The 22,376-nt window shown below is 47.6% G+C and overlaps 1 protein-coding gene across 3 annotated transcripts in view; it reads left to right on the top strand.

Annotated features, from left to right (window-relative positions):
* The first annotated feature begins 972 nt into the window (after positions 1 to 972).
* Positions 973 to 22,376, top strand: part of KIAA0513 (KIAA0513 ortholog) — a 70,099-nt gene continuing 48,695 nt past the window's right edge. For 2 of the 3 annotated variants that reach the window (XM_067540209.1, XM_067540210.1), the window contains exon 1: positions 973 to 1,034. The gene's annotated coding sequence lies outside the window, so the exon portion shown is untranslated. Of the gene's footprint in view, positions 1,035 to 16,108; positions 16,212 to 22,376 lie in introns of all 3 variants that reach the window. The other variant, XM_067540208.1, reaches the window with a different exon arrangement.

Below are 22,376 nucleotides of genomic sequence, written 5' to 3'. Positions count from 1 at the left end.
AGTGCGTTATTTGTTAGGAGCTGGTCCTGCACAAGATACATTAAAGAGAGCACCTGCCCTGAAGAGCTTATGATGTGAAAGACAGACACAGAAAGACTCAGGGGAGGTGGTTGACTTACAATTTAGAAAGGCAGGGGATCAATGCTAGCAGGCTAGCTGAGGGCTCCGGAGATGTAGGTCCTAATCCTGGTTCTCTCAAGGCCTTGCTGTAAAACCATGAGCAAGGAAGATGCTTCATCGCTCTCTGCCTCAGTTTCCCCTCACCCTTTGTTTCCTTTATTTAGATGATAGGATCCTCTGGGCATTAAGAACTACACTAAGAACCCCTATTGTATGAACTGAGTGTGGTGCGAGGAGTTCATACAACTTCATATGTTGCTTTCTTCTTGTCCTTCAACCCCCTGCAAAGCGATGTCCACAGCACTGGACTATGGAGGGATGTCCACGTGTTCTTCCCGGACATCGCTTTTGTTAGATGCTCTCCCGCCGGAGCAATGGTTCGCTGCCGCGGTTGCTGGTAAGACTGGCGGGGGGTAGAACTGGAGTTCTGCGGTGTTTGTTTTCAGCCTGCCCAGCACAGCAGGGCCCCGGCCCCAGTCTCCGTGCTGCCGGTTCTTGCAGCCTCCCTGCCCCGAGTCCGCTCCGGGAGCCCGGCGTGCAGGCAGGGCGAGCGCGCGGCACCTGCCGCCAGGTGTGCACGGGCTGCACGCGGCTACACTCCGGCCCCGGGCGCGAGGGGAAGCGGGGCTGCGGAGCGAGCCGGCGCGGGGGCGCTGAGTCAGGGAGAGCGGCGCGTGCAGCCAGCCGGGGGGGGGCGGAGCGGGGGGGGGCGCCCCCGGGGTTCTGCGGAGCAGGGATGGGGGGGGCTGCCGAGCGGAGCGGGGGGGGGGGGGCCGAGCGCAGCCACGCCCCCCGGCCGAGCGTGGCTCCCTTGCCCCGCCCCTCTCACGTGGCGGCAGGTTAGTAGCGGCTCGGAGGCGCCTGCGCGGTGCGGGCGGGACGTGGACGCTGGGCCCCGGCCGACGCTGCGCGGGGTGAGTGCACGAGCCGGGGCAGCCGGGGGGGGCGCTGCGCACGCGGGCGGACCTGGGGGCGCTGCGCACGCGGGGGGCAGGCGGGGGGACCTGGGGGCGCTGTGCAGGCGGGGGGCAGGGGTGCAGGCGGGGGACCTGGGGGCGCTGCGCAGGGGAGCGGGGGGGGCGCTGTGCGAGCTGGAGCTGTGGCCGGGGGTGGGTGGCAGCGGGCTCGTGCAGCCCCCCCCCACCGGCCTGTGCCATCTTCACCCCCCGTCTGGCTGCGCGGGAAAGGCGCTGTCGGGGGCCCGCTCCGTGGGGCCGTGCCCCTGCTCTGAGCTGTGCTGCAGGGGGCCCGGGGGAGGGGGCCGGGCCGCGCTGCCCTGGGACGGGGGAGGGGGAGGCACACCTGTGCAGAGTGCAGCCCCGGGTGGGTGCGGGGCGGTGCGGTGCGGGGCGGGGGCCAGGCCCAGCCGCTGTCTGGGCGAGCTCCCGGGAAGCAGGCGGTGCACCGCCCGGCTCTGTGTTTCCTCCCACCTCTCCGTCCTGCGAGCTGCTGGGTGGATGACTCCCCTCTGGAGCAGAGCTGGGGATCTGCCCTGGCCGGGAACATCACCCGTCCCGGTGCAAAGGGAGCCGGGGCTGTCGATGGCCAGACACTGTCATTGCAGAGAGAGCCTTCTTCCCGGTTAGCCGGCCCCCGGCAGCGGGTTTGCCCAGTGACAGCCGTGCCCTGGCTGCGTTTCCTGGTGGGTTACCAGTGCTAACTCTAAACAAGGTTCCAACACACCCTTAGGGTCTGCGACCGCTGCCGCTGGGAACTGGGCCTCCCAGCTGGGGTGGATGGACTGGCACTGGCTGGAGCTGGTGTGCTAAAAATAGCAGTGTGGAGACTCAGGTGGGGAGACTGGGGCTTGCCACTTGACCTCAGATCCCTGGGGTTGGAGCCTTGAGATGCTGCCGCGTCCACATTGCTGCTTTTAGCACCTGAGACTCACACTAGCAAGGCTCCCGCTGTCTCGGGAGGTTTGATCTCCGTTGCAATGCGGACCCCTTTACCTGTGTGCTCTCTTCTTGCGCCTCCCTCTTCTGAATCAGTGCTTGATTTGGTGCAGCACAGGCCCCCGTTCCACTGGATCCTCGTGTAATATAGACCCATACTGGAGGCAGATTCATGTTTTAAGAATTTCCAGGTTTAGCACAATGACATTCAGTTTATTTTTAGTTAAGGATCTTTCTTTCTGAAAACATAAATTGGCATCAGCTAGATTTTTGGCACTGTGCAACCGTGTCTTTGTTTTCAGAAGGACCTTTCATTCCTAATTACTCTTAATTCTTACAAAGCGCCTCTGACTGTCCAGGTGACCGGGTCGTCTCTCTGTTAGCTCTATGCTCTGACAATTTTCTGTAGGAGGGGACAAAGGGAGTGTTACCAGACGCTACCACTTGTAGTTATTTTTAGATCTTTAGTAGTCATCTGCCAAAATTATTTAAAAGGAGAAATGACTTTGAGGCCAGGTATATGCTAGAAACTTTTCCCTATATAGCAATGTCCATTGGGACTGAGTGCTTTTTTGGGAGGGGGGGGGGGGGGGGGAAGGGAGGTGACAGTTTTATACTGGCAAAAGACCTAGTGTCGTTGTAGATATATTGGCAAAACTGCAGGTTTGCTGTTATGGTGTGTTTCACTTGGGGAGGTGGAGAGGGGGGCTGGAATAAGTGACACCAGCAAAAACACACCCATGGTAGATATACTTTGGTGATACAAGTATGCTAGATTCCTGTGCTGGCAAAGCACTCCTAGAGTAGGCGTGGCATTCGTTTGCTCAGGAAATTGGTATACACTCCACTAGTAGAAGGTTTCTGGTTGGTTAGGTTGGCAAAACTGAAGTGTAGGCTAGGCCTGAATTTTGGGGAAACTAATTCAGGAGAAGCTACCATGTTAAAAATCTCGTAACTTGCATTGTTTAAAACAGTGTAATACTTTCAAATGCTGCTGCTCTTGAGCTGATAGGTAGTCCTGCAGCTGGTGTGAGTGTGAACCGGGAAGGGGGGGGTAGGGCTGGTGGGAAAGTTTGCTCTCTGTTGGGGGCTGAGTTTTGGGAAAGAGTTCTGGAGGGGTAAGGAGAGAAGTACAGTTTATGCTGGGTGGAATAGAGAGAGAAGGGGTGGACTTAGGCACTGATGTGTGGTGGTAGTTTTTATTTTATGGTTCCCCCCGCCTCCCAGTGGTACAGATCAGAACTGGGGACCCATTCTGCTAAGGCATTTTCTGCAGAGAGAAACAGGGCTCTGCACTAGATAATTTAATATCTTAAGCCTTGCTGCTGCAATCTGGGATACCCCGAGCGCTTGTACAAGTTCTCTTGACTCCACTGGGACTCGGTGCAGGTGTAAGGGTTTCCCCCTGTGCATCAGATTGCAGGATCAGGCCCTAAGGAGTGATGTACAGAGAGGATACCAAGTAACATCTCTCTTGATGCTCTTCTCCACGACCTGGTTAAGCCTTTACTGGGAAGTGGCTAAGGAAGGCTCAAGTGGGCAAATTCCTTGATTAGCTGAACGATCCTATGCCCTGGAATGCTGATGTGGAAGTACCTTAGCCTGCAGTGGTGTCACAAGACTATTCCATTGTGACTTGCGCGTCACAGGGCCGGGGGAAATGTCTCTAAAACGGACTTGTCATGTGGCTTTTAGATACACATATGTACATTTACCACTTTGAAGACGTGCTGTTTGCACACGTTCTATTATATGCACTGTGTAGTCAGAGTAAGAGGAGTTATCTAATAAAATGAAATGGGGCTTCGTTAACGTTTCTGACCTCAGGATGCTACTGTTTATTTTCAAGTCCCATGACCTCATTTCTCAACGGTTTACTATTCTCTTGCGTTTACTAGTATTCTCTTGCACCGCTGTGGTCAGAATAATTTAAGCACTTAAACTGATATTGTTAGAAGCATATTGAGGTTGTTTTTATAAGAAATCTCACATGACTTGAGTGCTTATGGCAGTGAGATCCCAGTAATGTTGGCTTCAGACAACTATAGCATGGGCAGGGGCTATGCCAGTCTCCGTCTCTCTCCACTGCAACACTTCAGTTCCCACTTGCAGTATTTCTGCACTTCTTGTCTTTGGTTCCCACAATGGCTAATCCATATGGAAACCGGGTGCCTCCTCTGAGATGATCTCCACCCTCGGCCGCTACTGCATCCATATCGGAGCCAAGGGAGTTTAGCACTTTGCAGGATTGGATTCCCCCCAGCTTTGCTACTGCACGTCACACCTGACCTGCAGCTCTCCTGTTGGTCTAGTCCTGGGAAGCCTTTTCGGAACACTAAACTGCATGAGTGAATTTCACCTTTTTCTAAGTGATGGGAACATAGAAACACCTTGTTCTGAAGTGTTCTCTGCAAAAATAGCCACTTTCCTGAATCATTTCGCAAACTGTTTCGCCCGTGTGAAATCATGATGATAAAACAATTCTTTGTGCCGAGCTGGTTTGAGAGTTTGACAAATCTGGAAGGAAGTGTTCTTTAGAGAGATTACTCCTTGCTGCTCAGCCAAGTGCTTTTCAAATATTAAATCTAAGTGAGTGCAGCAGCATGGTTCATTATAGGCAAGTGCATTAAACATCGGTTGTTAAAATGAGTAAAGCAGGAGTGCAGATGAGTTGGTTTTTTTTACCGAGAAGTAGAATAGATTTGGAGCTACTAATATGAGCTGCACCCTTTCTCTTATTTCCTCCTACTCAGAGGTCTTTCTCTTCATGCTGAACCCAGTAATTTTGCAGTTCTTTGCTACCAGATCGCTGCTTGGCTTCAACCGAGATCAGAACATTGCTGTGCTAGAGAGAGTGCAACTACATAGTAGAGACATACTGCCCCAAAGAGCTGACAATCTAAATAGATGGGACAGGCTAAGGATGGCAGGGCATAGGACGGGCACAGAGTGGTGAAGTGGCTTGCCTGCTGTCACACAGCAGCGGATGGATGGCAGCTGGGAATATAACCCGTGTCTCTAGACTCTCAGCCTTGTGCCTTAGCTACTGGACAATACTGCCCCTCATAGTTTTAATTTGTAGCAAACCTGTTGTTACATGTGGGCTTGGCTTGCTGGAAGAGATGCATTTGGCCCACAGTCTGGTTTAAACTCCCGTGCAGCCAGCAGAGCTTGTACTAGGTATGAATCCGGCCCTGTTAATTCGGAAATTTTATTTAATTAGGCCTATGAAGCTTTAAAACAAGATCCAGAGCTTTGTTTATGAAAGCCAGCTGTGTCGTGAGGGAAAAGGGAAGAATCATGCAGCATGCAACAACGTCTGTTACCTTGGCCTCTAATTTGCAGCATTGTTATTACTGTGAAGATGCAGGAGATTTTTTTCTATGTAGAAACAGCATCAATTTACGTTCTGTGGATTAGTTTTGCGGGTCTTTTAACATTGCTGATGGAGAGAGGTTTCCACCCCCCTATTGTAGGGAAACAGATTGATATCAAACTGTTATCAAATTTATTAAAAAAAATACGTTGTACATGAGAGCTGCAATGTTTGAATTAAAAAAAGGGTAGGCCTTGTGAGTAGCCGCTCCATTAATTTTTTTGCCCTAGTGTGGGTTGTCATTGGATCAAATCTTGCCTAGTAACTAGATTTTCCAATGGTTGGAATGCGTGGCTGCCGCCTGTCACCCTTTGAATGAATTCAGTGCTGATAGCAGAACTGAAAAATAACTGGGGCAGCCCATCTAATGCTGCAGGGCAAGCTTAAGAACAGAGCACAGGGAGGCGGGTGTGTAAGCAAGAAGCAGTAGCAGGGTCTGCCGAGTGAGCCTCCTCAAACCCTGCCATAACTAATGGTGGTTATTGCATTTCCTTCTGTTCCGTGCCTTTTGAACCTTCGTATGTTTCTCGCTGTTTCCACTGCAGGAAAAAAACCCTCCATTTGTTCAAACAAAATCATTCCGGACCAAGACCAGGTGGGTCCTTGGCTCCTGGCCGTGGGCTGGGATATGAATCCGCTTCTTGCCTTGCGTTGAAAGCATTAAAGATCACGGTCAGAGAGAGAGAGTTCCCATTGTTTCACTGGATAAATTCTTTTGAAAGCCCTGCGCTGAAGGCTGTATGGAGATTAGCCAACAGGCCTGGCACCTACTGTATTGTTCCTTAACACTCGGCCTAAAGAGTTCTGGGCAGAGCAGGGACTTGAACCTACGGGGTCTTCCAAATCCTAAACTAGTGCCCTATTTACTGGTCCACAACGGGATTAGCACTGGCTGTATTTCTGCAGAGGGGCTAAACGCACAACTTCAGTGACTTCTCTGTAATATCTGGGACTTTCGTTGTATGTTAACTGCAATTTGCAATGTGTCACTGAACAAGCAGTGAGAAGAGCAGAAAGAATGCATCATAAATTCACTTTGTTTGTCTGTCATTTTGACGGTTGTATTTTGAATTATTCATGGCGCTTCATAGCATACTAGTAAATGCTGCAAAACTGTCTCAGTAATGTGAGACTGCCTACAGTGCTGCTGTTCTAGGTTTGCTGGTAAGCAAGGGAGACACCTGTAAATTGTGGGGGGGGTTATTGGTGGGTAGATTTTTTTTAAAAGCATGCAGATGAATTGCAGATCACACAATGTGCTGTACCCATCTTGTAGGACAGCCAACAGATGGTGGAGTTCAGTAGATGGGACAAATAGCCCTTGTGAACTGGCTGAAGGTGCTAAAAGTTCAGAGAACGTTGTACAAAGAGATGTTTGATCCTTAAGGGAGTTGGGTTACCTGCGATGAAAACTGCAGTGGAAATCTCTTGGGGAAGATATCTCAGTAAGTTCTAATCCTGCGGGCTCTGTCCTTGGGCTTCTGCTCACATACAAAGCAGTTTGCCAGGATCAGAGCTTAGCAGGGACAATGGATATGAGAGAGGAGGGAATACAAAGGTTCCAGTGAAGTGTTGATTACAGAGTGTAAGTACCTTCACTGGGAGAAGATACCAGCTACTAAACAGCTGTTAATCCACCAGGAAAAAAAAGGCAGAACAGGAATCAATCGCATGAAGCTGAAGCAGGACAAACTCAAATTAGAAATTAGGCACAGTTTTTTGGCAGGGAGGATGATTAACTATCGGAACAAACTATCCACCTCTGGATGTCTCCAAAATCAAGATTTGGATGCCTTTCTGGAGGAAACGCTTTAGCCAAACAAAAGTTATTGGGCTCAGTGCAGTCTAGGAAAGTGAGTGCTTCTGTCTGTTTCCCCAGAGCTTCAGGGCCGGGCATGTACAATTTCTTTTGTGGAGAGACTGCATTGAGAATTGGGTCTGAACACAGTCAAGTCTGGGCTGAGTCTGGTGAGGAGTTCCATTAGATGGTTCCATTCGCTGAGGCTGTGCTCCCCTGGTATTGGGTTGTCTAAACCCGGACCTCTGCTCTCCTCTGGTTTGCCCCCTGGTGTACGATTGTTGGGGAGGTCTCTGAATAGCCAGGTCCTGATCTCCGGACTTAACAGGGTAGAACCAGTTGTTGTGTGTTTGTTTTGCAGTAGACAGAGCTTAGGAGCCTGGCCATGAACCGGGCGCCCATTGCGCTAGGTGCTGTACAAACCCACAGCAAAAAGTCCCTGCCCGAAAGAGCTTACAGTGAGGATTCTAAGCATTCAAACAGGCCATTGCATTCATTTCTGAAGCCAGTGGCCTCAGTGAGGGCTGGTATGAAGTGTTTCCATTGCCCTTTGTTGCTTTGGCTGCCTTGTGATGGCTGCACATTGAAAGAGGTTTGCAGTACTCTTCTCTGGAGGTAATGAGAGCGTGGGTCATGGTGCCTCATCAGATACAGTCTCATGCCAGTTGGAGATGCAGGAAAGCGTGCAACAGTTTGCATGTACAGGTGTAGCAAGGAGTTCATTGTGACCCCGACAGGCGTTGGTCTGATGCCCATAGTTGGTGAGGTTAAAGCATTGGCAAGTTCCCTTTCCTGCTAAGATCATTCCTGCCTTTGCTTCCTGGAGTTTGAGCCAGCTGATGGTGATGCATGTGAACTTCACACTTACAGCAGGTGTCAGGATGGTGAGAAGAAGTGAACAGAATTAGCAAAGATCTAACCCCGTGCGTGTAGAGAGAGCAATCTTTCTACCCCAATACACCACTGGAACCTTGCTGCCTTCATTATAGCGTCTGCCTGAGCTACTGTATTCGGGGAAGTCAGCTGCTGTTTTGTTCTAGTAAGGAGCTGAGCAATACCTGTTAAAGGGCATCGCTTTCCCGGGCCATTTGTTCCTTTCTCTTGGAGTGAGTTACCTCTTCATAGCTGACCATAAAAGTAGCCGCCCATAAATGCTGGCGAATGTCAGACGTTTCCCACTGTGTGGCACTCATTCATTTCAGACACACCTGTTTGACCAGAGTAATGTTAAATTATTCTGTAACATTTATGTGGCAGTAGGATCCATGGACCCCGCTTGGGATTGAGAACCCTGCGTGATAGGCGCTGTGTGAACACATAGGTAGATATGGACCCAGAAACCTTGCAAACCAAGATCATTTGTGTATGGAGGAAACGCTTGAAGGAAAGAAAAAGAGAACTGTTTTTATTTGCGATCACGTGGCCGGAAGTGACCTATTTCCTTAAGGAGCACAACTGATAACTCCACCAAAGCCAAACATTCCTTGCAGTATGTTGTAACGCTTTAGAAATGGGGTGTTTGTCTATGTGACTTGCACACCTGGTCGACAAAAGGTATGTGTATTTTTGTGGTGAAGAGCTGTTAAGACGGAACTGCTTGGCTTCCTCACAACAGAATGAATGCATTGGGTATTAACTTCAGACCAACAAGGTTACTGTATGAAAGAAGGTAACTTTTCCTGTCCGTTGCTGTGAACTGATCCTTTTTCCAAATCATGTTCCTCATTGTGGCCTGCGAATGCCTTACAAATGCTACTTTAATGAGGATCTCTGTTTCTCTCTCTCTCTCTCCATTTCCTCCATTGTGGGATTGTCTGTCTTGTGGTAGGAAGGCTAGAAAGGGAGTTTTTGCCTTTTGCTTGAAAGCGGCAAGATTCGTGCTCATTCTGAACCCTTGTGGAAGTGAATTCTGCACTCAGAGGCTGGCTGATGGGAGAGTTTGCTCCAATTTCACCCTTGAGGTTGACAGTTTTTTAGGAACTGAGTGTGAGGGCTGTGGAGGGGGGTGAAGGGGGACTGTGTAAAACAGACTGTGTAATGGGACCGGATTGGAGTCTCTGGGTCTTCTGTAAGACAAATGTTGAGGGAGATGATGGTTGAGAGGGCAGAGAGGCTGTTGTGTTTAAGGGCTTTGAAGATGGGGGTTGACCCCAATGTTCAGCAGGGAGCCCGCGTAACACACGCAGCACTGGGATGTGTATATGCCGGCCTGTGTTAATAGCAGGCAGGCTGCTGCATTCTGAACCAAGTGTTGAGCTGTTTCAGGGTCTGTTTTCTCTCCCTAAGTGGGCCTAAAGATCACAGGTGCTCAGATTACATGCCCAAGAGTGGATTCCACAGTAGAGGGCACAGTCTAATGGTCATCTGAAATGCACTGCTGTTAAAATACACCTCGCACATCTCCCAAGGAGAAATCACCCTGTTGGGATTCTCTCTGTTCCAAGGCTAAATCCTGGGTTTTTTTGTCCTTTGCCCTTGGCCAGGATTAAGAGTGTTCTACAGCTGCTGCTGCTCAGCATGTGGCATTTACTCGTGTTCTGTAACGGCCTGTAGCCCCTCTTTGCATCTCAACCTGCTGCGAGTTAACAGGGAAATGCTCTCCTGAGAAACTGTGAATTGCAAATGTGTTTCCAGTGGAGGAGATCCTTTGCTATTTCCCTGCCAATTACAGGGGATTGTTCTGGACTGATCCTTCATCCGTTCTTCCCTTTACTGTACATGGAACAGAATTCTACCCAAGGTGTAAATGGTACAAGCTTATCCTATTTTCCATAGAAGATAGATCTTTCCAGTCTCTGTCAGGTCCTTTTAGTCGAGTCCATCTCCTAGTCAGGGTTGAGTGCTTCCTCACAGAACATTTTCTAACACTTTGCCCAGCCTAATTTTAAATCTGGCATTTCCATCACTTCGTTGGGGAGACCTGCCCCGTAGCGGGATAGATTTCACTGTTATGAAGCTTTACCTGATGTTTTTATGCACAGGTTGTGCTGCTGTTTGCCTCGCTTTTAATTTTAACGGGTGGTGCTGGTGACGGTTACTGATTTTAAGGAATATATTTAAAAATCTCTTCTTGGGCTGTTACCCTCCATGCGATGCAGCTTTATAAAACCAGAGAAATGCTAATTATTGTCTGTTACAATTGGAGAGTAGAGAAGTAGCTGACAAGAGCATTATACTGTGCGTTGGGAGAATCTGTGTGGTGCTGGTTGGAGGCTAACACCATCCGATGGCTGTTTGATGGTCTACCTAGATGGGCTGGTAGCCACTCTCCTCTGTTTCCACCACACCCTGGCTCCTGTGCTCCCAGAGACCCTGGCTTTGCACTGTATATCAACAGTCTTGGCTCAGGAGAGGTGAACGCAGCTGCTTCCAGAGCCTGCCAGTGATGCAAAATATTCACTGAAGAGCAGGGGGTCTCAGGAATGATGCGAAGTTTCCATTTTCTCCTCTTTCCAGGTGCTGCGTCTGCAGCATTCCCAGCCCCCTGCCGGTCCTGGGGGAGTACTGGACCTGAATTCAGATCCCCTTCACGGCACCACCGTTAGACTCTTAGGGTACGTCTCCACTGCAATAAAATACCTGTGGCACGGCCGTGGCTGTCCAGGGTCAGCTGATTCAGAATCAAGGGACTCAAAATTGCAGTGTAGACGTATCCTTAAATCTGCTTTTTATTTAATCAAAGATGACTGGTGTGTTTCTGGTGGACCGGGGTGAAACTGTGTCGATTCTGGTCTTTTTCTTGCCTCAGCTAACTGGGCCAGTGGTAAAGTTTGTATTTTTGCGCATAGCTCCAGGGTGTGTGTGTTAAAAGCGTATCCTCCGTAAAAGCTCAATGCTGAGCACCTTCACCTCCCATTGACTTCTAAGGGAGTTGGTGCTCAGTGTTTTGTAGACTCCGATCCTGCATCGTGTTGTCTTCTGGGCATTGCTTAATGGTTAATTACTTCTCCCAGATTAACGGGTTTTTTTGCCTTGAATACTGTGAGCAAAGACTGTTCCGTCCCATTGTTGTTAAACGTGAAATTGCCTTTGCTTCATTGTTAATCTAATGGAATGTTCCTTGAAGATTCTGATCCCTCAGGCAGAGCAGCTGATTGACACAAAGCGACTTGCTTCCAGCTTTCCTGCCTTCCCTTGGGTAGCATATAAAACAAGGCAGAGAACACTGAGGAAGGATCCTGAAACAGAAACACCATTATCCAGCTTAACTATCCACGTTCAAAACTATACTTTAGTGGGATAATTATTAAACGTTCCAAAGAGCTGAGATGAACGCTGGCTTTTTGCTAGGCCAACACTTAAAAAATTAGGCTCCTAGGCCCATGATTAGGTCTGTAAGTAAATGGCCTGATTTTTCGAAAGGGTTGAGCTCTTAGTATCTTTCACAGCAGTGAGTGAGTCCATAGCACCTCTGAAAATAGGATCATTTATTTCAGTTGACAAAAATGCACAATGCAATCCTTCTGAAAGCACCATTAAGACTTTTTATCCAGTGATTCCAGTTTTAAAGGGGGTCGGTTGAAAAAGCACAGATTCCAAGTATTGCGCTGCCTTTGCTACTCATAGGTTAGCTTATCAGTGTGGAAAGAATCTTACAAATCTGGTGTCTCTTTCACCATTTAAATGCTGGTCTTTGCTTTGTCCTTTACTTCAGGCTGGGCAGTTAAATAGATGGGGCCCTTTCCTTTTTGACTTGTCAGTTTCACCTTTTGATTGAAACAGCAAACTCAGCATTTTAAAAAACCAAATGAAAGCATTTTTAATAATGTTAGGTTTTGTACAGTTCTCGTGGGGTTCAAGCCCTACATCTTTGTGAATGAACTTAAGGGTCAGGAGAATGAAGGAATAATTGCACCGGTTCTAGACAGTCCTGGGTTGGGTATGTATCATGTAAGCTTAGCTACTAGCTGTTATGGAGAAACATCTGGGGCTGTCCACAGGCAGAGGTGCATGGCCTAGATGGATTGTTGGTCTCATCTAGTTTGGTAATTTCTATGGCTTTGCTCTGCAGTGTTACCTGCTACTTCCAGTCTTCCTGGCCTACTGGCTCTGCCAGTGCTCTTCACTCTGCCCCTCAGCATCACCCTTCTCCTTCGGTCCTGGGCCTAGTCTTCCAGAGAACTTCAGTTCTAACTTGTATCCCCCACTGCTGTTCCAGCCCTGGACTTCTCCTGAGCATGCACCCTACTTGCCTCAAATTGTATGGCGCTTCTGTAGTTTGGCTGAACAGGGACCGGGTTAGCACCACCCATCTCACTTTTGCTTTTATGCATGTCGTTGCTGTGACCAAACAGGCGCTGAATCCAGGTCTCCAAGGCATAATGCATTAGAGAGAGGCGGTTATTGTCTTGTGGTTGGAGTTATGAGACCTGGGTTCCAGTGCAAGCTCTGCCACTGACACACCATGTGACCTTGGGAAAGTCATTTAACTGCTCTGCTTCACTTTCTGCCTTTATAAAAGAGAGGTAATTCCAATCCATTTTTGTAAATCATTTTAAGGAAGTGCAGCATTACATCATTGACCCATTGCCCGTGCCTAATCAGTTGTGTAGCTTTTTGGTATGAAGTCTGACTTTCCTGTTTTGCTTTGTGTTTTGGCAAAATAAAAACAACAAAAAAACCCAAACCCTCACCATATAAAAATGGAATGGAATGAGCCAAAGTAACCTGCTTAATAATTTTCAGAAATGTCTTCATGTTTATGGAAGGAGAAGGGATTTTTTCTTTCCAGTCTGTGCTCAGAGATTGCTTAAGGCAATTGTAAATTAAATTCCCTTGCCTAAATGTTTATATGCCATGTACTGTAATTCGTTTAGAAGAGCTTAATTTTTGTGTGTCTTCGCTTTACCGATGTAGAAGTTCCCTGTTCCCAAGGAGCTCGGGATACTAACTGAATTGTATAGATTCTGCTCTTGCCACCTGCTTCTGTCACATAGCATTTAGGTAATGAGGTAAGGCCTGATATTTTTCATCGGTGCTGAGCATCCACTACTGCCATTGAAACTGCAGGTGCTCAGCACTTCTGAAAATCAGGTTCCTGACGCCACTGGTATATACTACTTAGCATGTCTCTATCCATTTTAATATGCCTATTATCGTAGCGTTTCACCCCCAGCACGATAGTATTTGGAAGAATAACATCAGGGCAATAGGGCATGCTCTGTTTCTCAGCCTTTTCTGGCAACCCTGAATTTAAGTAAAATGTTTGTCATCCCCTTTCATTTACTATAAAAGTAAGAGTAAAAAATGGTATCAGTGCTAACAGTGATATGCCTGTATAGTTTATTTGCCTGTGCGTGTTTTGAGAAGTTGACTGAGAATACTCAACCTTGAAAGCTCAGGGTGTGCAGGGAGGGAGTCTCTGCTTTAAAGTGTAATAAAATCCTTGTAACTGCCCCCCCCCCATTATCTTATGTGACCCCTCACCCCTGGGGGTTGCCACCCACAGGTTGAGAAGTCATGGGTTAGACAATCTGAGGGTATTTCCCCTTGCTGTAGAGTCTTGGAAATTCTGTTCTTCTTGGCCAGGTTTTCCTGCCTTTATAAAATGAAGTGATAAAAGAGTGATTCACCCAAGGAACTAGGAGAATTTTCTCAAGCTGTACTTACTCCCCATAGCTTTCCAGAGGAGCAGATCGGTATTATGCTTAAGTGAGGCTTTTTTTAACAGTTGAAAGGCTAAGATACAGCATCTAGAGACATCATTGATAGTCTTTGTACCAGTATAGTCTGTGTTACAGCAGCACTAAGATAAGGACAAGTTGTCACTTGCTAGTGCAACCCTTCCGCTTTAACACACGCTACTCCAGGCATTTAATTACGCAGTTAGCAGCTTGCTTTCCTAGGTATCTGATTGATAGGCAGGGCCATCTCAGCTGTCAAAGTTTGATATGTACCAAAGTTGGCCTCATTTCTTTCCCTGAATTTTCGGTTGATGCCCAGTAACTAAATCCAAACATAGCTGCACATTGGCTGTCTGGTTTGCTGCCTATCCCTGTCTGAGAGACGAGATGGGTGAGGTAATATCTTTTATTGGACCGACTTCTGTTGGTGAGCGAGACAAGCTCTGTGTGTCTCGAAAGCTGGTCTCTCTCACCAACAGAAGTTGGTCCAATAAAAGATTCTACCTCATCTAGCTTCTCTCTCTAATCCCCTGGGACTGACACGGCTAAGACAGCGCTGCATATCCCTGTCTAAAGCTTTCAGAGGAAAGCTGCTCATTGCTGAGGTGCTACTGATACTTCTTAGATTGCTTTAAAGAAAGCTTTGCTGCAAAACAACCCTGCTGACGTTTTCTAGTTCCTGCATTTCTCTGCCATTGTCACATCATTGAGACCCCATATATGGAAACAAGGTTTGTGCTACTGTTTTGCCGCTTTTGTTGCTAAAAGCCATAATTCTGATTGTGGCATAATTTACTTCCAGCAGGGCCTGATTGTGGGCCAGGATCCCATTGTGCTAGGTGCTGTACAAACACAGAACAGAGAGACAGTTTCTGCCCGGAAGAGCTTCCAGTCTTGTCACTTCAATGCTGCCAGAAATTTGTCAGCACGTCGTCTTGTGTCAAGCGCATTGATGTACAAGCTCATCCAGAGATGAATTGAGGATGGTGGGAGGGAGACCCATGCCAAATAGTCTGCAGGGACTCATGCCATGGGTGCCAACCTCAAGGCAGACTGTCAAAACACAGGGCGTGAACCGCAAACTGGTTGTGTGTTCTGTGCTTAGCTTTTACCCACCAGGTATCAAGTGTGAACTCCTCAAGCATTTGAACAGGCTTAACATAGAGTCACTCTCACTCCGCTTGGTATTCTGGTCTGTCTTGCCACCCAGCAAACCTTCCTTTGTGATAGGTGGTCCCTTATACCAAAAATCACAACAATATTAGGTTACTCCCAGTCACAAAGGACCATTCACTTATCCTATGTGAGTTGTATCCTAGATCTCTCACCAAAGACGTCACTTGTAGTCAGTTGTATAATAAACTAAAGATTTATTCACTAGGGAAAAGAAATGAGTTATTTACAAGGTTAAATCAGGTAACACATACACACAAATAAATTCCAGTCTTAGGTTTCAAAAAGGTAATAGTAGCTGCTATGATATGCAAAGTGTTTGTCCCTTAGGGCTAATCCACACTAAGTAGCTTGGGGATCCCTTGCTTATGCTTGGAATTCGGAGAGGGCAAAATTTCTAAGCAGTACAGTGATGACAATTTTTCCTTGGCAGGAATTTGTATTCCCTTCCCTTTGAGTTCAAACTGTAATGGGATGAGTATTTGTGCACATCCCTTCTTCCTGGGTGTGGAGAAAACAGTCAGTCTTGTTGGTTCCATTCTCTTCACCCTTCCCATCTGCCTGTCATGTCTTTCATTTATGTTGAAGCATCTGATTCCATTAGAAAATGGAACCGTTTCTGGGAGCAGTAACTGATGTATTAGTGCGAGGAAGAGAACAAAGAGCAGCTTTTGTGTTTCTTCTCACTTTAATTCTTGCCACAGACTCCCAAGGTGTGCTAAATTCCGAACACTGAGATGTACCTTTCTAGCTCACTGTGCTTGAGCAATTGTCTTGTGCTCTGGGAATGTCTGTTATTGACTTGGATGCAGGCAGTCTACAGATACTGCCTGTTGCAAATAGAGAGGAAGGTTGTCCAACAAAGCAACCTAGATAAAAGAATCGATGTGATCTGATTTACAATGTAAATGCAGCATGTGAGAAGTGTCTTCCATTTGACAGCTGGTTAAAATCCATGAGTACACATTGTGCGAGACGACATCTAAGCAAGTTTGCATGAGTGTACCAAAATGCCTTATGAATGGGATTGGCCATTTTCCACTTGTTTAGTGTGACTTTTGCATTCTGCAGATTGTGTGGAGGCTGATGGCGAATGTAATGCTTTCATTCTAACTTGATTCAGGCGGATGAGTCACTTGCTGATCTTTTCATGCATGCAGTACAACAGCTGCTCATCAGAGAGAAACCTTTGGGAATGGGGACGGTTCTTCTCCTTTGTCAAGCAGGTAATATTACAAGAATGCAAGCACTTGTATAAAAGTGCACACTCTCTAGCCTTCTACGTGTGTGTGTGTGTGTGTGTGTGTAATTTTTTTCTTTGCAAAGGCTGGAGGTTGTTTTGCATAGTTGACTATGTAACATGAGCCTGGCTTTCAAACAGTTTAGGTGCACACAATGCATACTCAATACCTAACTTGTGTGCACAGTTACGCACACATCTAGTAGGTGTGTGCACAAATGACAACAATCTGGGGGCAGAGGGCACAGTATGGAAGAATGCAAATCTTGAAAGGGCTGTGAATTCCAGGGAAAGAGGAACTTGCCATGAGATAAGGAAGTACAACTAGAAGTAAATTTACGAAAGGGAAACTTTACAGACTATAAGGAAGAGCTTCCTTGATGGGAGGTCTAGTAGTTTGTGGGATGATCTCCTGTGAGAAGTGATGGAAGCGCCGTTGCTTGGCACATTTTAAAATTACTCCAGATTCTAGTCAAAATATACAGTAGAGAAGAATGTTGCACTGACCAAAAGATGTGCTAGATGGGATCTAATCTATTGTTTCATTCTTCATGCCCTAATTAAAAACTAAGCTCACACATCGGCGAGGAGCCTCGTAGTGGCAGAAAGATGCTAGCTGCTTTCCTAAGCACCATGCATACAGTACGACTGTGATCACCCATGCTGGTAGAGTACTGTTAACTGCTTGCTGTCTTCACTACTTCCCTGCCACCCAGCTAGAAAATCTTCACAGGAAAGTCAGGTACCAAAACACCTTTTGTATTACTCTTGCCGTCCACATATCACAATCATTCCCGTGTCGTCGTCTCAAACCTTGTGAACCCGTGGTGCAATTCACTGTGGTCGGCTGCCTAGATAATGCAATTGACTGTCATGCATGGCAACATTTCTAGGACACCGTCTTCCAGGAATCAGAGGGCTTTAAGCAATGTTAGTTAATACCTCCACAAATCCCTATGGGTTAGGGAAGTGCTGTTATCCCCACTTTAAAGATCTCAAAACAGAGGTACAAGGAAGCTAAGCTAAGGGACTTTCCCATGACCTCACAGTGAGCCAGTGTAAACAGGGACACTTGATGAGGGAGCTGTCAGTGGAATTAAGCTGGCATACTTGGAAATTAAGAGTGTTCCGGAGGGATATGGTGGAACAATGGCATATCTTGATTTTTTGTTTTTTTAACCAGTGGCCCTCCTGACTGGCTATATAATAAAGTTGCAACAGTGTGTTGCAAAAGGTATTTATGTATGTTTGCATCTGGCGTGGGAGGTGCTGAATTGACATCTGGAATGCCTCAGGGATGGGCATGTTAGAGACACAGATGGGTCTGATGATTGCTTTCCAGCGTGGGGTCAAGGCTTCTTGTTTCCAGTTGGTTTCACTCCGTGGAGGGTGACACTGCCAAATATTTTGTTTCCTTTAAAACTGCCCATGACGTGGAATGTATAGGAAGATTAACATATTCCTTTCCCTTACAATTCTAAAAAAAAAAAAGTCTCCTGGACTTTAGGGTGAGTGTAATTTGGTGCTTAACGTGATACTGTCACTTTAAAAAAAAATGTGTCTTGAGCAATCCGTTAGTGAACCCAAGTTCAGAGCCAAGTGTCCTGCAGAGGTGCAGCTGCCAGCATGTGTTGTTTCTCAGTCTGATGTTGGGATGCCTGTGCTGTTCGGCTCTGTCCACGGCCCTTGCCTTTTAAGGGTTAAGAACTCTGTGCTAAAAACAAACCATCCCTGCAACCAGCTATTTTCAGAACTAGGAGCAGCTCCCCTTTGGTGTAGCTCAGGGGGTCTCAAACTTTTTTTTTTGACCCCCTCTGAAAATATTTCAGGCTGTGACGACCTCCTCATGGCATTCCACAAAACCTCCCAATACCACACCACCCTTCCTTCTGTGTTGCTGCTGGGGGCAGCGCTGCCTTCAGAGCACCCAGCCAGCAGCCGCTGCTCTCCGGCCACCCAGTTCTGAAGAGCTCTGGCTGTCAGCCATGCACGGGGCTTACAGCTGCAGCCATGGCATGTGCGGGGACTGACAGCTTGCGACTCCTCCCCTCCCCCCCCCAATAACCTTGTGACCCCAGTTTGTGAACCTCTGGCGTTAGCTAGACTTTCTCTTGGGAGAAGTGCTGGGGTCAGCCCAGGCAACGTGGTGATCTCCGTCCCTGGCCTGTGTGTCAGTCCTTTATTGAAGCACTCAGTGGTTCACTGTCACATCGGGTGAAATACTGAGCAGAGAGGGTGTGGATTTTGCTAAGTTTAGTCCCGCCGACTCCTGGGTATTTTGCCCTGTTGTATCGCTTGCAGTTCATTGTAAGAGGCGTTTGCCTCTCATCCTTCACTGGGAAATCATGACGTTTCAGGGGCAGGCTGCGTCCTGAAACCCAGCTCCCTTTGCAGGGGTGCTGTGTAGCATGCTTCTCATTCTGCTAGGGGGCATGCGACATAAATTAGCAGTGCTTGGGTAACTTATGGAAGAAGCACTGAGCAAATCCCCTTCTAGCTAGCTGCCCCAACTGAAGTGCATCTGGCTGTTCCAATGCTGGTTCAAGAATACAGGGCGGGAGAGAAATAGGAGGAATCAATTAAGAGCAAAGGGAAGATGTGAACTTGGCCCCAAGCACACTTGGATCACGCCTGTTCTTGGATCTTTGCCTTGCTGTCGTTGTACAAACAAAGAAAAAAAGGAGGCTGCTTATTGAGTATGACAGGGTAAACCACCTCCAGAATCTTCGTTGGTGAGCAGCCTATATAGGCCACAGAATGAAGTGTAAAATATACACGGGAATCTGTTTTAAATGCTTGAGACTCTGCAAACTGTTCTGCTCTCCAGAGTCAGAGCTGTAGCAGAGGAGGATTTTCCTATGCATGTATTGTAAACACACAGTAAAACGAAACACACTAGCCCCTGTATTGTTGGCCCTGGAGCCTTCCGTCAACCCCCAAAACGTGCACACAGCCCAGAGAGCGGCAGTGCAAGCTTCCTCGTGCCCTGTGCTGGGATGTGCATAGGAGGACCAGCTGTAATGAGGAGGAGGTCTCCTGGTCCGTGCAGGCAGTTGCGCTTTGAGTTGTGAGTGAAGTTGCCAGCTGGGGGGGGGGTTTGTGAGATTTGCCCATTGGGAAATGAATTTAGGCCACTGACTCATTTCACAAAGTCCACTGACCAGCCATGGAATAGGCCCAATGCTACAGTAATCTCTCCAGGGCTCGTTATGATGGGCCCATAATTGCTTGAGTTTAGAGCTTAGGAAATGCTTGTCTCTCTCTGCTCACTGGGCCTTGTTGTGATCTCTTGATGGATTCTCTGGGCCCTAATTGAAAAGGACTCTGACTGCAGAATTGCACCTCACTGGTGGGGACCGTGTCAGATCTCCTACACGGAGCCTGGTGGCATTTGGGAAGATGCCGCAGGCAGTGGAACAGGCTCATTCACTAGGTGTTACTTTTCTCACTGAGTCGGCACTGAAGCTGCAACCTAGTATTGTGCTATGGGGAGCTCTGATGCCTTGGCTGCCCATGTTTGGAGAAGTCCTCAAAGCCAGGGTCCTGAACACTTGTGGATGCTAAAGAAGCCGGGGTCCTTTTTGACAAGAACCCTAGTGCCCATGAGCAAAGTCCAATCTGGGTAACTACAGGCTGCCAATCTAAATTCTCCCCTTTGGTTTCAATCAGATAAAGTATCCTTCAGTTCCAGCCTGAAACTCTCATGTGGTGTTCCTGTGTGCTGTGAAACTGTTGTAACGTTCCATCGCAGAAGTGGCTGCAAGGGATTCCCAGGTGTATAGTTGGTTGAATAACTTTGGACTGACCGGCACTGTGAACCTTGAATTTTCTTTGCACAATGCAGCCTATTTTGTAGCAGAAACGTAGCTGATCCTCTCATGGAAATAAGACAACGGAGATGACGACGCTTCTCTGCAAGATGCTGCAGAGGGCCTAAGGGGCATTCTTCCTGCGACATTTTTTGAGCAGGAAGCGTGTACAAGATGTAACAAGCCTGAAATAACAAATACTACATCTTGTTATCAGAGGATATCATAGGCCCATGTTATTCCTTCCAAGGACTTCTATTTTGAAATTAAAGTGTTCTTTCCCATTGTCTAGTTCTTTCTGACACATCCGGTAGAGCAGAGGGATTGAAATGTCAGTTGTGCTGTCTAGCAGAATCACATCTTCGTTTGTGATCTGACGTGGGTTTTGATTTGTTTCTCTTTTCCTGCCTGTCCCCTTCTGAGCCCACTTCAGAGTTGTGGGGAGGAGACAAGGGAAGAGAAAACACCCAGAAATATCTCTCATGTGCCCCGGTGAGTTTCAAGCTGCTGTGGCTGTCAGATGTTGGGTATGGTGGAGTTCAAATACACCATGGATTAGCAAATGGGGGTAAGTCTGTTTTGTTTCCAAGGTCAGGCTTAACGTGAGAAGGAATTGGGAGGGGAACTTCTGGCTGCAAATATTTCTGTAACTCACGACGGAATCTCTTGCATCTCTACACTAATAACCACGCTTGATACACAGACTGATAGTTCAGCTCCTTTGCTTGTTCCTGCAGATATCCATGGCACATTAGGTTGACTGGGCTGTTGGCTCTTTGCTTCCTTTTTGGAAGAAACTAATGATTTTAGAGATGAAATGCCAAAGTAAGGGGGAGGGAGTGATTGAAATACTTGTATTGTTCCTTCTCCCAGCTGGTTGGTTGGCTGTCCCCTGCCGTGGAGAGAGAACAGAGATGGGTTGATGTGCACATTGATACGGTGCCATGAATGTGAATAGCAGTTCACAGAACAGATAAGACAAGGAGCCAGACTTTGATCTGCGGGACTCTGGTGCAAATCTGGAGTCACTTGATTGAAGTTGCTGTGGATTTACAGCAGCATAAATGAGATTAAAATGTGAGCTGCATCAGAGATCGTACAATGAAAGTTAAGACGTGAAAACCAGAAGTGATAACAGACAAAAGTGGGATGGGGGAAGGTAGGATGAGGAGAGGCTATCACTCAGTTAAGTTGTGGTTGCATAACCTTGGATAATTCTTTAAAATGTCAGTTGCAAAGAAGACCAAGTTAATTACGTTCATTTTAATCAATGGAAAGTAGGAGATTACTAACCTGTAGTTTTCTGCTGGGAACTACTGGTGACGTTCAGGGGTCTGATGATTCTTTTTAAAAATGCGTCTGATACATATTTTTTTCTATCTCTGGATCGGTAACTTCAACGCCCACTCTCCTCTGTGCCCAGCAGCGAGTTGCGTTTTAAAGCCATGAATCAGAGGTGTATCTGAGCTCTCAGCACAGAGGTTCCGTGTCTGTTGGGTTTGATTCACAGTGTTACTGGACAGCCTTCTAGAGGATCATGTTTGCTGTGATGTGGGGGCTGGGTGGCAGCGAAAAGCTAACCTGCCCATCCTGCGAGTGATGCAAATTGCAGTGCTTGATGCCTTCTGCCGTTAGGCGCGAGGAGCGGAGCTGTCTTTTGGAGTCTGCTCTGGCTCCATCCATCTGCTCGGCATTTCCTTGCGTTTAAACAGAAGCACCGCTCCTTGCCGCCTTCTGCCCGTTAGTGGTGCATCAAATTACCGTGGTGTCATCTTGCATTTGGTTTCTGAATGCACAAGATGACTCCAGTCTATGTGGCTCTAGGTGCCTGTTCCTCTTCTAGTCAGGAGCACATGCAGACTTGTCTCCTTTTCGTGGCCAAAAAAGATGGATGGGGACCCACCTCCGAATATAATCCTATTCTGCCCACCCCACCCCTTCTCAAATACCTGGAGAAAAAGACAGGCCTTGCCCTACGCCATAAAGGCCAACAAAGGCTGGATCTGGTGCAGCAGCTAGGGGAGAAGTACCAGAATCACGGGCCCGTCTGCTGAGAATTCCTTGCAGTCAGTCCCCAGAAATGTAGATAGATCCCATGGGGAGGGTGGGGCTCTGATGGCCGGGAACCACATCAGGCCTGGCTTGAGGGGCCAGTCCGTCAGATCTTCAAGAATGAGGCGTTGGCTGAGGTTGTATTAAACGGGGCTGGGACCTTCTGAAGTGCTTCCATGATGGCTGCCCTCTTGTTTGACACAGGGAGCCCCCGCAGCTGAAAGCGGGGGTCTCTGGCTCTGTAGCCGGGGGCTGTACCAGACTGGCATCCTCTGTGGGTCAGATACAGA

This window comes from Emydura macquarii, unplaced genomic scaffold (genome assembly GCF_026122565.2).
Source record: "Emydura macquarii macquarii isolate MOO-44397 ecotype Brisbane River unplaced genomic scaffold, CSIRO-AGI_Emac_v2 contig_561, whole genome shotgun sequence".
Classification (NCBI taxonomy): domain Eukaryota; kingdom Metazoa; phylum Chordata; order Testudines; family Chelidae; genus Emydura; species Emydura macquarii.
Note: the sequence above shows the minus strand (reverse complement) of the source record. Positions and strands in the feature narration are given on the sequence as shown.